General features: G+C 34.8%; 1 long non-coding RNA gene across 1 annotated transcript in view; it reads right to left on the bottom strand.

The window, feature by feature from the left end:
* Positions 1-9,602: 9,602 nt before the first annotated feature.
* The window catches only part of LOC149802421 (uncharacterized), a 30,449-nt gene continuing 26,028 nt past the window's right edge, over positions 9,603-14,023 (bottom strand). Inside the window, exons 2-3 of the long non-coding RNA XR_016419908.1 lie at positions 12,483-12,649; positions 9,603-9,770 (exon numbers count right to left, since the gene is read on the bottom strand). This is a non-coding gene — a long non-coding RNA (uncharacterized LOC149802421). The remainder of the gene's footprint in view (positions 9,771-12,482; positions 12,650-14,023) is intronic.

The raw sequence follows: 14,023 nt of genomic DNA, 5'->3' as shown, positions 1-14,023 counted from the left end.
CGTTTGTCTCTGATAATCCCAGCATCGTCTACTTCCTTAATAAAATTTAATCTAAAACATATCTTTGATGGTCGAGATAATAATCGTCGCCGCTCGTTGGTCGTTCATTGTAGCATCATTAACATCGGTGATTTTAAATGTTGACCACGCATGGGATGCATCATCGTTTAATCAGAGTTTCCGTTGGATTAACCAGAGATTATTTTCGTGGGTCAGTGGTTCTTCAGAAGGCTTAATCATAATCGCTGATAATAACTCTTCAATATTATAATTAAGACAATTATGTACTTAAGTTGAAATATATATATATATATATATATATATATATATATATATATATATATATATATATATATATATATATATATATATATATATATATATATATAATGATCCCAACATAGAATAGATGCAAATGGCTTATGTTAGACTCTACAACTCCTTGTAACAAAGCTTGCATAAACGAATTCTCTGAACGTCACTAAACACTGTTTGTAATGTGGTGTTGAGGATAGTTGAAAAACTCAGTAGTGTGTGCAATGTGATGGTAAAAATACAGAGAACTGAAAATATATTATGATAAAAAACAACACTGATACTAATAACAAAGTTATAAAAAGCGCAGAAGATTATCCAGAGAAACAATCATTTAAACAAATAATATTTATATAAACGGAGCGAAAAGATTTTAGGAAACACCCTGTTATCAAGCATTATGAAGCATCTCTTGATGGTGTAATCAGGAACTGTCGACTAAAATACCAGTCTGTTTTACAGGTTATCAAATGTTTGGTATTGATGAGAATTAAAAATATACACTCAAAAATTTATTTACGAATGTTTTGGGGGTAATCGAAGACGGTCTTGTTATCGATCATATTAATTTTTAAAACTCAATAACTTATTAGATAATTTACGAGCCATTACACAGTCAAAATTGTAAATTTGGAACTAATGGCCGTAGTAATAAGATCGCCAGATCAGTTGTATCTACAAATGTAGAAACTAGTGAAGAAATAATATTTTATTCAATGACTGCAGCTTGGAAATATTTTGATATTTGCATGCATTCGGTTCAGCGCGTCGCAAATACTATTGCCAGATCTGCTTTCTCTAAGAAATATAAACAAAACATAATTTGTCATTACTGTTGAAGGGAGAAAACTCTATCAAACTAAAACTCTCTCCCGCAGAGTAATTCAGTAGTTACCTCGCTTGTTCCTGCAAATGACCTCAATAAGGGAGATAACTCTGTAGCATATCTTTCTCCGTTAGGGCAGAATTTGTTGTCATGATAACTAATTATTAACCATTTTAATAATAATAACCATCGATCACATGATATTAATTATCATTTGAGTAACAATTTTATAATTGTTCGAATTAGTAGAAGGCCATTTATACTTTCTAACTTGTCGACAAATCAGGGCAGAAAACAATGGTCACACGCCCATTTATAATCAATACAGTTCAGTTATTTTTAGATCTATGTTTATACAGACACAAATACTAACTATGTCAACTGCATAATTATTTATACAAATTTATATTATGATGTGTTCTGGAAAATGGAAAATAAATCTACGTCGTGGTTATTTGTAGGAAATCCAGCACAGGCAACTTTATACTAATTTCTGAAACGTATATCTATAAGATGTGTACAGTCGTACAATGATAGCACGTTAAATTCCCATACTCGAGGGATGGCGTTTGATTCCTGCGACTGACAGTGTCGATCGTGGCGACATGTTTTCAACGGGGAAAAAAGTAAATCCCTTCCCACCATGTCACCACGCTCTTATGCACTCTCTGGGGGTTGATTATTGTGTGTGTGTATGTGTGTGTGTGTGTGTGTGTGTGTGTGTGAGAGAGAGAGAGAGAGAGAGAGAGAGAAATCTGTTTAACTCAGAGAAGGCCCCGTATATGTACAGAAATAAGGTTATATGTATTGTGTCGTCTTTAGAATTAGGTTATTGTTGAGCCGTCCTTAGAATTAAGATTGTATATACGCTGTAAATAGCTTAATACAATAAATATGTAAAAAAAAAATTTAAATATATATGCATTATTATTATATGATTATTATATAATTAACTACGAAAATATTGCCATCATTTCTGCAATTAAAAATTACAATACGAAGGTATAAAAATTAAATTTGATCCAGACAAAGTTATTTGTGATTTTGAATCATTGCAAACACGAAAGTTCGAAGATAGATATAAAGTAACAGCAGAGTAAATATTTATAAAGCTCATGCAACAGTCTGTGTTCCGAACTTTGGCTATGGTTAAAGATACAGATTTGAAAAATTAGTAACTCTCTCACGAGCGATTAAAAAAATTAGATCAGAATTAACTGACGAATATGAGAAGAAAAAGATTACTAACACGCGCGTGAGACAGTTGAACAAAATTATGTCAGATCGTGAAACTGAAAACAGTGACAAAATTATTAGCGATTGTGAATGAAAGTAGTGATAACTTTTCTAAAGGAGATTGTGTAAGTGAAAATAGTGATAACGTCACTGAAGAAAATGAAAGTTATAGCAATTGGGGTCCCTGTCGTGGCTAGTGACTTCTGAGAATCAGTAAAAACATATTTATCTTGTGTAATATTTTTTCGATAATTTGAATATACCCATCAATTTGATGATTTTACGTAGAGATTTATATTCAGATTTTCATTCCTTAAATCGATTAAGTGTCCAGTCTAAGCAATAAGTTTGAAATGTATTCTTGATAATAATAGATTATGACAACGTAGATAAACCGGATTAATCGGCTCTTGTATAATCAAATATCCAGGAGGTACTTGCCGTGTAAACTAATACAGAATATATCCGTGCTGGGCCTGATTGGATTTTTCAAGAGCAATTTGATAGCTGCCATTAATTGCATCACACACAAAATTGACTGCGATTATTGATGTTATATTTACAATTCCTGGTGAAATGTGTCTGCCACTACCGTACAAATCATTGTTATGTTCGAGAATACCTGCTAGTGGATTTATTTTTCTCCATGATTCAAAGATTTGTAGAAAATGTTCATTGGTAATATCATTGACCTGTAATTTTAGTTCGTCCGTATCAAATCCTGTAATATAAAATTTGGTTAATCTGATTCAGCTATTTTATGATGTTCAGCAAATATTTGCTTAATATATCCTTTATTTCCACTTTTCCTAACCAAATACTACTAATATTTACATGCTCAATACTAATTTGATTAGCGTAATCATGGTCTGATACAATTTAATTTCAATGTTGTATTGTTTCAGTGATTTATCTTTTTATATTGTTATCAAGATACTCCAAAAAATAACTTTGAAATAATTTACAAATTTCGTTACGTTAATAGAGAAAATATCTCGTTGAGGTTCTGGCGGTCCGTTATATTCAGGTGGAATTTCAGACCATCCTAACACTGATTTGATTGATGATTGATATATATCTACAACGCAATCTGGCGAAGTTTGTTCTATTGCTGCTGATGAAGTTGGTTCGTGAACAGTGATAGCTATTTTCTGTTGTCTTATGGATTTAATTCTGAGCTGGAATTCATCATTGATTTCTTCAATCGAGAGTTTAATCATCTTTATTTGTATTTGCAAATACAAATGAATTATTTACTGGTAATCTAGCAAACTATTTTGTTTTGATATTTGGCCATCTGTAGTATACTCTTAGCTGTGTTGTGCTATTTCTTTTGCTAGAATTGCAGTTGGAAAGTTAACACTAAATTCTGGAAGTATTGAGCTCACTGCTATCATCGTAGTTTTTGACGGATTTGTATTAAAGACAATTTGCTCAAGTACCTCGTTCGGAGTTGACATTATTACTAAAATTATTATTTTCTAAATCAGGCGTGGATTGTATCACAGTCATTACTTCCTTGTATATTTTAATCATCTCCGTGAACTCATAATCTGATATTTTTCAATCACTAAGACTTGATGATAACAACAAGGATAATTTGGAGTACGCTAGCATCGCTGTGTGTAAATTTTCTATATAATCATGCAATTTTGCATTTGTGCACGTACATATATTTTGCGATATGAAGAAGGCCAGCAGCTGAAACACAAATTTTTACAACTGCCCGTGATGTTATTGTTATTGTTGATAATAATAAGCCGGTTCCAGCAATAACAACAGACGCCGAATATACATTTATGTCAACAGCAACTACATGTCTGCGATATTTTGTACTTTTACTGTATATTCGTCAACTATATTTTTTAGTTTTCTTTGCATTCATGTGCTTGATTGTAACTAAAACGATAAACGTTGATTTGGAACTCATTATATTTAAAGTAGATGGTAATTTAGCAACTAATTCAAGACAATAATAATACAACACGGGGTTACTCTTTTCTTCGGGTTCCACCACGAATATTCCCTCGTCGTTTTGATCCAACATCACTAATATATATCCAGAGGATCCTGTTAGTGGAAAACGCCGTGAAATTGTGGTAGATATTATAAATGTTGTAACACCTAGTACTGAGATCATATATATATATATACCAGTAGCCTCAACGCTATGTTTGATACATTTATTCAGTGGTGACCATAATGCTGATCCAGATGTTACCGTATATAATACACGATCGGTAATTGTTTTTATATCAGAAAGCTTAATGTCGATGTCTGGCGGATTTCCCCAAAAAAACATTAATGGCTCTATTTATGTTTCTACGAAAATTTAAAAACATTTGTTCATAATTAGAATATTCAGATCTAAATGTGGTCATTCCATTGTTGATTGTCATTAAGGAGTTCATCACCGGAATGTTGCTATCATCGACATATTTCTTCGTTGCAGCGTCATCGCTTTATTCTGGTTCTCCAAATCCATTAATTTTATTATTAGTCATATTGTTAGAACCATTCATTTTATCAGCTGCGGTTAATAAACGATCATTGATCTCAGTTCTGATCATGTTGTTGTTGATGTCCACAGATCTTTGTGTTATCACATCATCATCTGATTTTGGTTCCCTCACATTAATAATTGTATTTCTGCTTATTGAGATCGCCATGCATGATATCTCCAATTCTTCAGATACGTCCAGCAATTTCTCCCATGATTGATAGGACTGATTCATATGGTTTATTAATTTCACCGTTTAAAGCAAACACCAGTAAGTTATCTTCTGTTGCATCTGGAAACCGCAGAATACTATATGTCAACGGGATATTACTCGTATTTAATCGTCCTTGTTTGTCCTCATAAACAACGACTTCATTTTGGTCCACAGTTGCATGACTCAATAGATTAGAGAGTTCCTCCTCATGGGTTGCATAGTTAGATAAGTCGCCTTGCCGAGTCTTACTCAGGCGAGAAGATCTTCCGTAAATATCTACAATTATACTTTAGGATCTGTTTAAAATGACGCGTCTACTTGTATCGTGCATGACTTTATGAGATGGTAATATTGATGATGACACAGCGTCTAGTACAACAATTTTTTCACGCCCGCATATTGGCGGATGTGTGATTGTTTGTGTTGGTAATATTGAATACCAGGCTGGAGTTTTTATTGTGTTTACGTAATTTAAAAATTCTTTTGCTGGAGCAAACTCATACGAATCAAAAAAATAATTCCACGTGGATCAATCGCGTATGCCACCCATTGAGTACCGGACCCGAAATTTGATCGAAATTTGATCCAGATTAATGATACCAGATTCAATTTTATTTGGTTGTTTCGCTAATTGATCACACAAAAAGCACATCAGAAATTTGTGATGTTTAATACTTTAGAATCATCGAAGTGTTCCTGGAAGTCTCGGACCTTTTCCGTACCAATGAGGGGTTCCTGGTAATATTAAACTCCTTCCCTTTTTTATTCCTTTTCCTGCTATTAAGTTTGTGTTGCTAATCCACCAACAGCTTCAGCAGCGCCAAGTGCAGCTGCTTTTGCAATAGCTGGTGCTGCAGCGGCTAATAAAGCTGGTATAGCTGCAAGAAGTGGAAATATACCGCCTGTTTAATTGAGTCTTTTTCTGCATCAGCAGAAAGATTGAATTTAACGCCTGTTTTCGATTGTTTGGCGTCATGAAATGCCTGAGTTGACGTTCTGACAATGATACTTTCTTTTGACCACCTGTGTTCTGATCTTTTTTTAGTAAAATTTTTGTTCCACTGTTCTTTGCTGAATTTGATTGAATCTTTTTAATCTGACCAGGAGTCAGACTGACATTAACATGTTGATATGATATAAATATCCTGAGCGATTTAATTACATGTTTTCTATCGGTGTATCAACAACTCCCATTCGCCCGCCAGTGCCTTCAATTATCATTGCTTTATCGCTGAGGATAACTGCAATTGCTCTGTAATTAATTAGGAATAACAGTAGCATCTCTATTTACGCGAGCTCGAAAGTGAATATCAACGACATATTGTTTAAATAATGCTATATGCTTCAATGAAAAGTAATAGATTGGATACAGTCTTATCAAATCTAACTGAGGTATTTGTAAACCAGTATCTATATTTTGATCACGCCCCATAATTGTCAATAAACGATGATATGCACGTGCTATATGATTCAAATCAAAATTTAACAATATATCTTCAGATGGTTTTTGATGTCTGTATATCCGTAAAGAAACTTCAATAACTCCAAGTTTGTCAAATATCATGCGACTGTGATTGGTAAAGCAATACAAATATGTCTTTGTGCAGAAATTCCTTGTTGTAATGCAATTTGCCATGTGAATAGACCACTAATATTACTTTGAGTGCTATCTGTGATTTTTCGCCCGAATTCATAAAACTAATTAACGCTTCGTCTTCAGCAATTGTTGGAGTCGTTACTGGCATCGACGGTGAAAGTATTGCTATCGGAACTTTTCTAGCCTCAACAACAGCGGCAGCTCGTCAAAGGGCATCATCATCAGTAGCTTTCCTTCCAAGTACAGCTGTATGCTTAGCTCCAAAGATAACTTATCTAACATTTCTACATATGAGATAACGGAATTGCGCATGAAAATCATCTACTTCCACATTTTAACATTGATCTACGTGTAGCAAATCCTAAATTGTAATTTACGTTGATTGATACAAGTAATTGTGTAGTATTATCTCCTGTAGCGTTTCTTACATTACCCCTAACTTCTTTAATAAATTCAGGAGAATCACTGTTATCTTTGGTAAACATCATTGACGGCCCAGCTAATCTCGTATAATCATCTGAATATCTTGCAAGACAAGGCATTGTTGTAGCAACATCAACGTCGTTTTTAATTGTTTCAATATTTCTTCCATAAATCATGTACGTAACGCTGTCAAACAACGCCACAATAACATTAACAAAACTCACTTAACATTATCTACATATTTTGTATTATCTGTTTTTACAATTTCTACTTCTACTTTGATAAATGCTTCAGCAGGCAAAAGTTATCTTTAACTTGTAGTTCGTTTCGACTACGGTGATTTGGTACACGTGTGTCATAAGAATAATATTGATAATCGCGTATATATTCATCTTTGGGAATTATGCGTCCATATCAAACATTTTTATTATCATTGTTATCGTCTAACACGAAGACCACTTTCTGAAATAACACTTGCATTTACCGTCATAATTTCAGTAGTCAACTTAGCAGGAACGACTTCATTAACAGTCAACTCTGCTAGTTTTTGATTAGCTACTTGATTTATTATTTTACTGATATTGGCAGGCATACTTTCAGTACTGGGTAATTTTACTGGCTGTTGTTTACTTCGTGCTAATCGAGCTAATCTTTCTTTGATTGCTGAAAATAGAGCTAATCCTTCTTTGATTGCTGAAAATGCCTTACCGGAAACATTACAAACAGCACTGATACCGGTATCGCGAATAGCATCAATAACTTTCATTCCTAATTGTTTTGCAATCGGTATTGCTTTTGGAGCTATTCTCTTAAATTAACCTTGAATAACATCATCACGTCCATCTCAGTAAATCGCTTTGATCATTGGCAATCGTGAATTTACGACCTAACAATTACAGGCCCACGTTGAGGATTGTGTATTATCATTTTTTAAATTACATGCTGATTAATTAATTGTTTTCAGTAGCTGTAATACTCATCAACAATTTCATTAATGCGAGAAAGATAAACATTACGATCCATTACACGGCCTGTAAATAAACTTTCGGCAAATATCAGATATTTCTTTAATAATTTACGGAGAATTATTTCCTGCGCGTTTTCCTCCGATCAGAATTTCCAACCGTTCAACATCGGAAAGAACACTATCAGGACAAGTTCCTAAAACACTTTTTGTTTATGAAGGAGGGTTTGAAATCGGTGGGTTATAAAAAGCTTCCTCTTCTTCTTGAATTTCTTCTTCTCGCTTTCCTACATTATTACAAAATGATTTCTGAAACGTTTCATCTTCTGCAAGATTAGGACCAAAGCTGATTAAAGATACACCTCTAACCCAATCATCTTTTGTCAGAGGTCTATATTCAGGTTTTAAATAATTATCTTGTTCATCATATTTTGCAGCAACATCTACTATTCCAGGATAACCTGCAGTTCTGAGAGTGTTTAAACCTTCAGTTGTAGCACTAGAAGGTTGTGGTTGAGCCTTAGGAGGTTGTGATTGTTGCCGTTGTAGTTGCTGCCCTTGTCGAGGAGATTGTGGTTGATTTTCAGTTTTAATTTTGTATTTGTTGAGGTTGTTCTCTTTTTCTTACGTCTTTTTTAAAAATTTTAAAATCAGGATCATTATCTTTGAGAGACTCCTGTATATACATCTCTAATTCAGCATGTTTCGTTCTTATATAGTTATCCTTACTTTGACATTGTACAACAATATCATAAACCTCTTCTTCTGATTTTGCATTCGCGATAGCATTGAAATCTTTTTTCTTCAATTTTACTTGAAGAGCAATTTCAGGTTTAGGTTTATTAGGTTCTCTTTTAAATTGTTGTCCTATCGTTGAATAATTATTTATTTCATTATTATATGCAATATAATCAACATTATTATCAACTCTTTCAGTAGCCGTTGTAACAGGTTTAAAAAAATGTTCTTTATCTGCTGCTTAATCATCTTGTGCTTCTTGACGTCCTTGAAGTTTCCTTTTAAAAGCATCACGAACAGGAAGATATCTTCTGATTGCTTCTTATCTTTCTCGAACTAATCTACTAGTGTAAGATTCCATAAATGATATAATATTGATTTAATTGCTCACACATTTATCGCAGCAGAGAGGGTGCAGCCACAAATAAGTGCCCCGACAGATAAACACAATTTTGAGAAACATAAACGACAAAGATAAAGTAACAAAACAACTAACCAAATTAGTGAAACAATCGGTCAGTTAGAAGGTTCTATTTGATGTTATTGACCTTTCATTTTTTATTTTTTTTGTATGCGGTTTTCATAAATGGACTTTAAATCAAGTGGTATGTTCACCGTCTCTGCTGCTAGAATTGTAAATCTGCACCCGCATTATTTCTTTCTGATGGTCGTTGCCATACTTTTAAGAATAAAATCGTGACAGGAACAGAATTAACGGTCTATTTGGAGGCTTTATCATTTATAATTCAGACTCAAGTGAACTCAAGTGAAAACCAAACTTACATAAAAACCAGGCGCACAATTCTTGTACCGAACTTGGAGAAAAGAGGGCCGCCTACTATGAAGAAAACCACAACGGCGGACGTGGCTACGGAGTAATACAGGTTGAATCGTGCATCTTGGTCTGGACAGTGCACAGAGGCAGCTGCTGTTAAATTCGTTGTGTTGTTTCCTCCTCTGGAATATTAAACAAATAAAAATTCACCTAGGGCGATAAATGGAATTTTCAACTCAATTATACCAAAATATTACAGTTTTTTAAACGAATACAAATTCATCCAGTGATGACTGGAGTATTCCACTCCATTGTACCAGAATAATAAGATGACTGGAATATTCCACTCGATTATACCAACATATTATAGTGTTGCGTTTGAGACCGAAGGTACTCGAACATTAAAAATAGCAGGCATACAAGAAAAATGTTTAATCGTAATTAATGCAACAAGTGATTTGAGTTTCATTATTCGTTTTGTTTTCTTTCCGTGAACTAATTTGACTTCATCATTCACGAGTAAAATGACGTCTAAAGACAATGCTAATTTTGGGAGCAATTAGGTCCAATTTTTGCATCGACAAACAAACAACGATTAATATTATTTTGATAATTCCGAATTTACTTTTTCTTTCAATCCGTTAACAACGCTTGTCGCCGTTATTTCTGTATGGTATAACAGGTGGGTAATGTGGGGACTAACTCACCCAATCAGATGGGTAATGTGGGGACTAACTCAACTAAACATTTGGGTAATGCAGAGACTAACGCACCCATTCAGATGGGTATTGTGCGGGACTAACTCAAATACACATATGAGTAATGTCGGGACTACTTCACCCAATCCGATAGGTAATGTGGGACTAACTCGTCAAATCAGATGGGTAATGTGGGGACTAACTCACCCAACCAGATAGGTAATGTGGAGACTAACTCACCCAATTAGATGGGTAATGTGGGGGCTAACTCACCCAGTAAGATGGGTAATGTGGGGACTAAATCACCCAATCAGATAGGTTGTTGTTGTTGTTGTTGTAGGGTTTAACGCCATTTTTCAGCACAAGATAGGCTATACATGGCGGCCAGTATTAATGTTGGAGGAAGAACCCAGGAAATCCCCGGAAAGAACCACCGACCCTCGAGAAGCTACTGGTAAGCTTTCTCACATACCCACATTGGCCGAATCCGAGACTCGAACCTACGCAGCCAATCAGATGGGTAACGTAGGGACTAACTCAATCAACCAGATGGGTAATGTGGGGACTAACTCAACTAAACAAACGTTTAATGTGAAGACTAACTCACCGAATCAGATGAGTAAGGTGTGGATATAAAGATGTTAGGGAAGATCACCTTCGTCGTGAGGCAATTGCAGTAGAAACAGACTCTGGTCTCCATGGGGTAATTTAAAAAAAATAAGGCTGTCGTGTAACATTGTATCAACTTTGTGGAAAGCAAACAATGAACTTTCCTTCTTTTTTGCTATAGAAAAATTAGAATTTTCTGTCCGAGTTTCAAAATTGCAAGGACGAGATTACATCGCTTATATGGAATATTAAGTACTTGTAAGAAGGAATTTTCTGCCTGTCTGTAACAATGCGTAGTGGCTATAGTCCTGTTGGATATGGCATTGTAGCCCCAAACGGAATTTAAGAACGAGACTCTAATACCTACATTTATAGCCACTAATGGGAATGAATGTTAGATAGTGTTAACTAGTGATGATGTAATTACAAGTGTTGCTGCGATTCTTGCTTTTGTTTATAAGGGGATGCTAGTTGTAGTTTTAACAATATAATATTTTATTGTTCGTAAAGAGCCCCGTAACCCCGATTTTTAAAACTATTCTAATTTTTCAACATTACAATTCCCGTTAGACATCAGACAGCAAATCCAATGCTCAGTTCCTGTTAGATCCCAAAGGGCACCGTGATGTTAATCCTATGGACATTTTTCATACTAAATTTCCCCTTGTCTAGATGTCCTCAAAATGCTGGTTGGTTGTTAAATTCCCAATGTCCCCAGAATAACATCACCGTGTCAGATTCCACTTGGCTAGAGCGACACCAACTCGTTAGATTCCACTTGTGAGTGCCATTCCCATGTAAACTCCTCCTTAAAGTCAAAAATGTTATTCCGATGTTAAATTATCCTTATGCCCCAGAGTAACATTCGTATGTTAAATGACTATTTTCCCCGGACTATCGTTTTGTCCATATTAAATTGACATTGAACCCAAAGTGCCACACGTTACTACTAAAATCAGATGCATTAATATGCATTGGTCACGCGAATGATAAAACCTATTGAACACGTATATAAGAGAAACCTTGTATTAAGTCTGACCAGAATTTATTCCAAGACTGAGTCGCGAGCGTGCCGACAAGCCATGCCAATCCGATACAAGACCACCGTATTAATAAATATATCACTGATATTACACCCCTCTACGAGACTGATATGGTATATGGATATATGCACCAGAAATTAAAATCTATAGAATAGTAGTAAGCTCATCCAATTAGATGCAGGATGACGTCATTAATATGAATGGATTTAGCTAACTGCCTACTTATGACAGTTTAATTTGATAAACCCATATTTCATGTAAGACCCAAATTAGATTAGAATAATGGAGTCCTGGGTGGCGAGAAGCTCAACCAATCCGAGTCAAGACCAGCCAAGTAAGATGCGGATAGACAATGCACATCCGCACAGTGCTCGATAGAAGTTGAGTCAAATCACAAGCACAATGGCCTTATTGTTAAATGAACTAAACATTAGACGCTGTTCAACTTCAAGTACCTTAGGAAGGGATTAATATTTTATTACACCTTTATGATTTGCTTGATTTACTCGAACTGTTAAGACACCTGTAAGCTGGTAATAGCTACCTCGGTTCCTCCATACACAGATCCTCATGAATGCCCTCATCTTTCAGAATATAAACAAGCGTACCCCATCCATACTGTATGCCACCAAAACAGATTACTTCCAGACACACCCATATTAAAACGACATGTCGCCATCGTTTGAGGTCCATCTTTGCAGTCTTAGAAATCTGGAAAGGAAGAGTCAAAGATTGTATACTTTCTTGAAGTTAAATTGTTTAGACAAATATATCTTGCCATATATGAAATGAATCATTTTCATATATAAGTCAACAGCGTAGTGATATTTTTTTCTTCAAGTTGCCAATTCAAACGCATTCTAGGACATCCAAAGAGAAGAAATGTTTCCGGGAATTCTCTGTATTCAAGCCAGAACAGCTCTGATAGCGGTCTCCCGTAGTATAATGTGCTGGCAGACAAGTGATTGCGTAGCTCTTTTGAAGCCATAAGTAAATTGATTGACTGATTGATCGGTTGATTTATTAATTGATTGGTTGATTTTTTGTGGTTCCTCCGTGCTACAAAGAGTACAGTCAGTCAAAAAACACATGAAAAATGAACAATCGAAAACTTACCAATAAATCTGGTAAATAAATATCAAACAAAAAGCAAAGTTGAGTGAATGCTGTATATTCAGCAAAGAAATAAGCGATCATTAGTACTAACAACAAATCGAGTACATCTTGGGTCACCATCGCCGCGTGAGAATTGACAAATTCAATAACGGATAGCTAATGTAAATACAGTAAACATGCACATAAAATTTAACAATAACTTCAAAATCTTCACGCAGCAATCGACTGACTAGAGAAATATAAATATTTTGACAGCATGTACAAATCGACTAACAGTTTAGTCACTATATTGACAATATGTGGTGTATGGACTTTGAATTAACGATGTATTTCAAAATGTATAGTTTTGTATGTCATGATATAGGAACGAGTCTATAAGCATTAAATGATCATCGTCTATAGACTTATTCTTGTCCAGCTTTTAAAGTTCGAACTTCGAATCACTCATCGTTTAAAATTGAAATTTCAAATATCCAAATATAGGTCAGCGGTTAGAAACATTTATCTAAGATTGTCTCAGCTAGCATGTCGGTATTGGAATTATGAAATACAATGTGAACAATTAACGACATACATCATAATAGGAAACATACAAATGCTGGGAACCTTTACGAAGGCCTCGATTGCTAAATGAAATTCAATCGCTACTAATGAACTGGCAACGCAGCAAATTATTTGTTGACTCAGATGAATGAGTACTGTGATAGTAGTTACCTATAAGAATAACTGAACCGTACACTGCGTATATATTGAACATTCCACGCAGTTCTCCAGTGTACTTCGAGTATAATTCGATAGTGTCCCCGTGGCATGATAATTTAACTTGAATGAAAAAGACAAACGTGTTATCATTTATTCGTAATCTAATATCAGCAATGCCATCATCACCAGTCTCTAAAATATATATTGCACGTGATATACCCTCATATAGCCACACACCCTTTTCCACGAATCCTACGCAAGGGGCAC

Source organism: Sinohyriopsis cumingii, chromosome 3 (genome assembly GCF_028554795.1).
Source record: "Sinohyriopsis cumingii isolate HCF-2022 chromosome 3, ASM2855479v2, whole genome shotgun sequence".
Taxonomy (NCBI): Eukaryota; Metazoa; Mollusca; class Bivalvia; order Unionida; family Unionidae; genus Sinohyriopsis; species Sinohyriopsis cumingii.
Note: the sequence above shows the minus strand (reverse complement) of the source record. Positions and strands in the feature narration are given on the sequence as shown.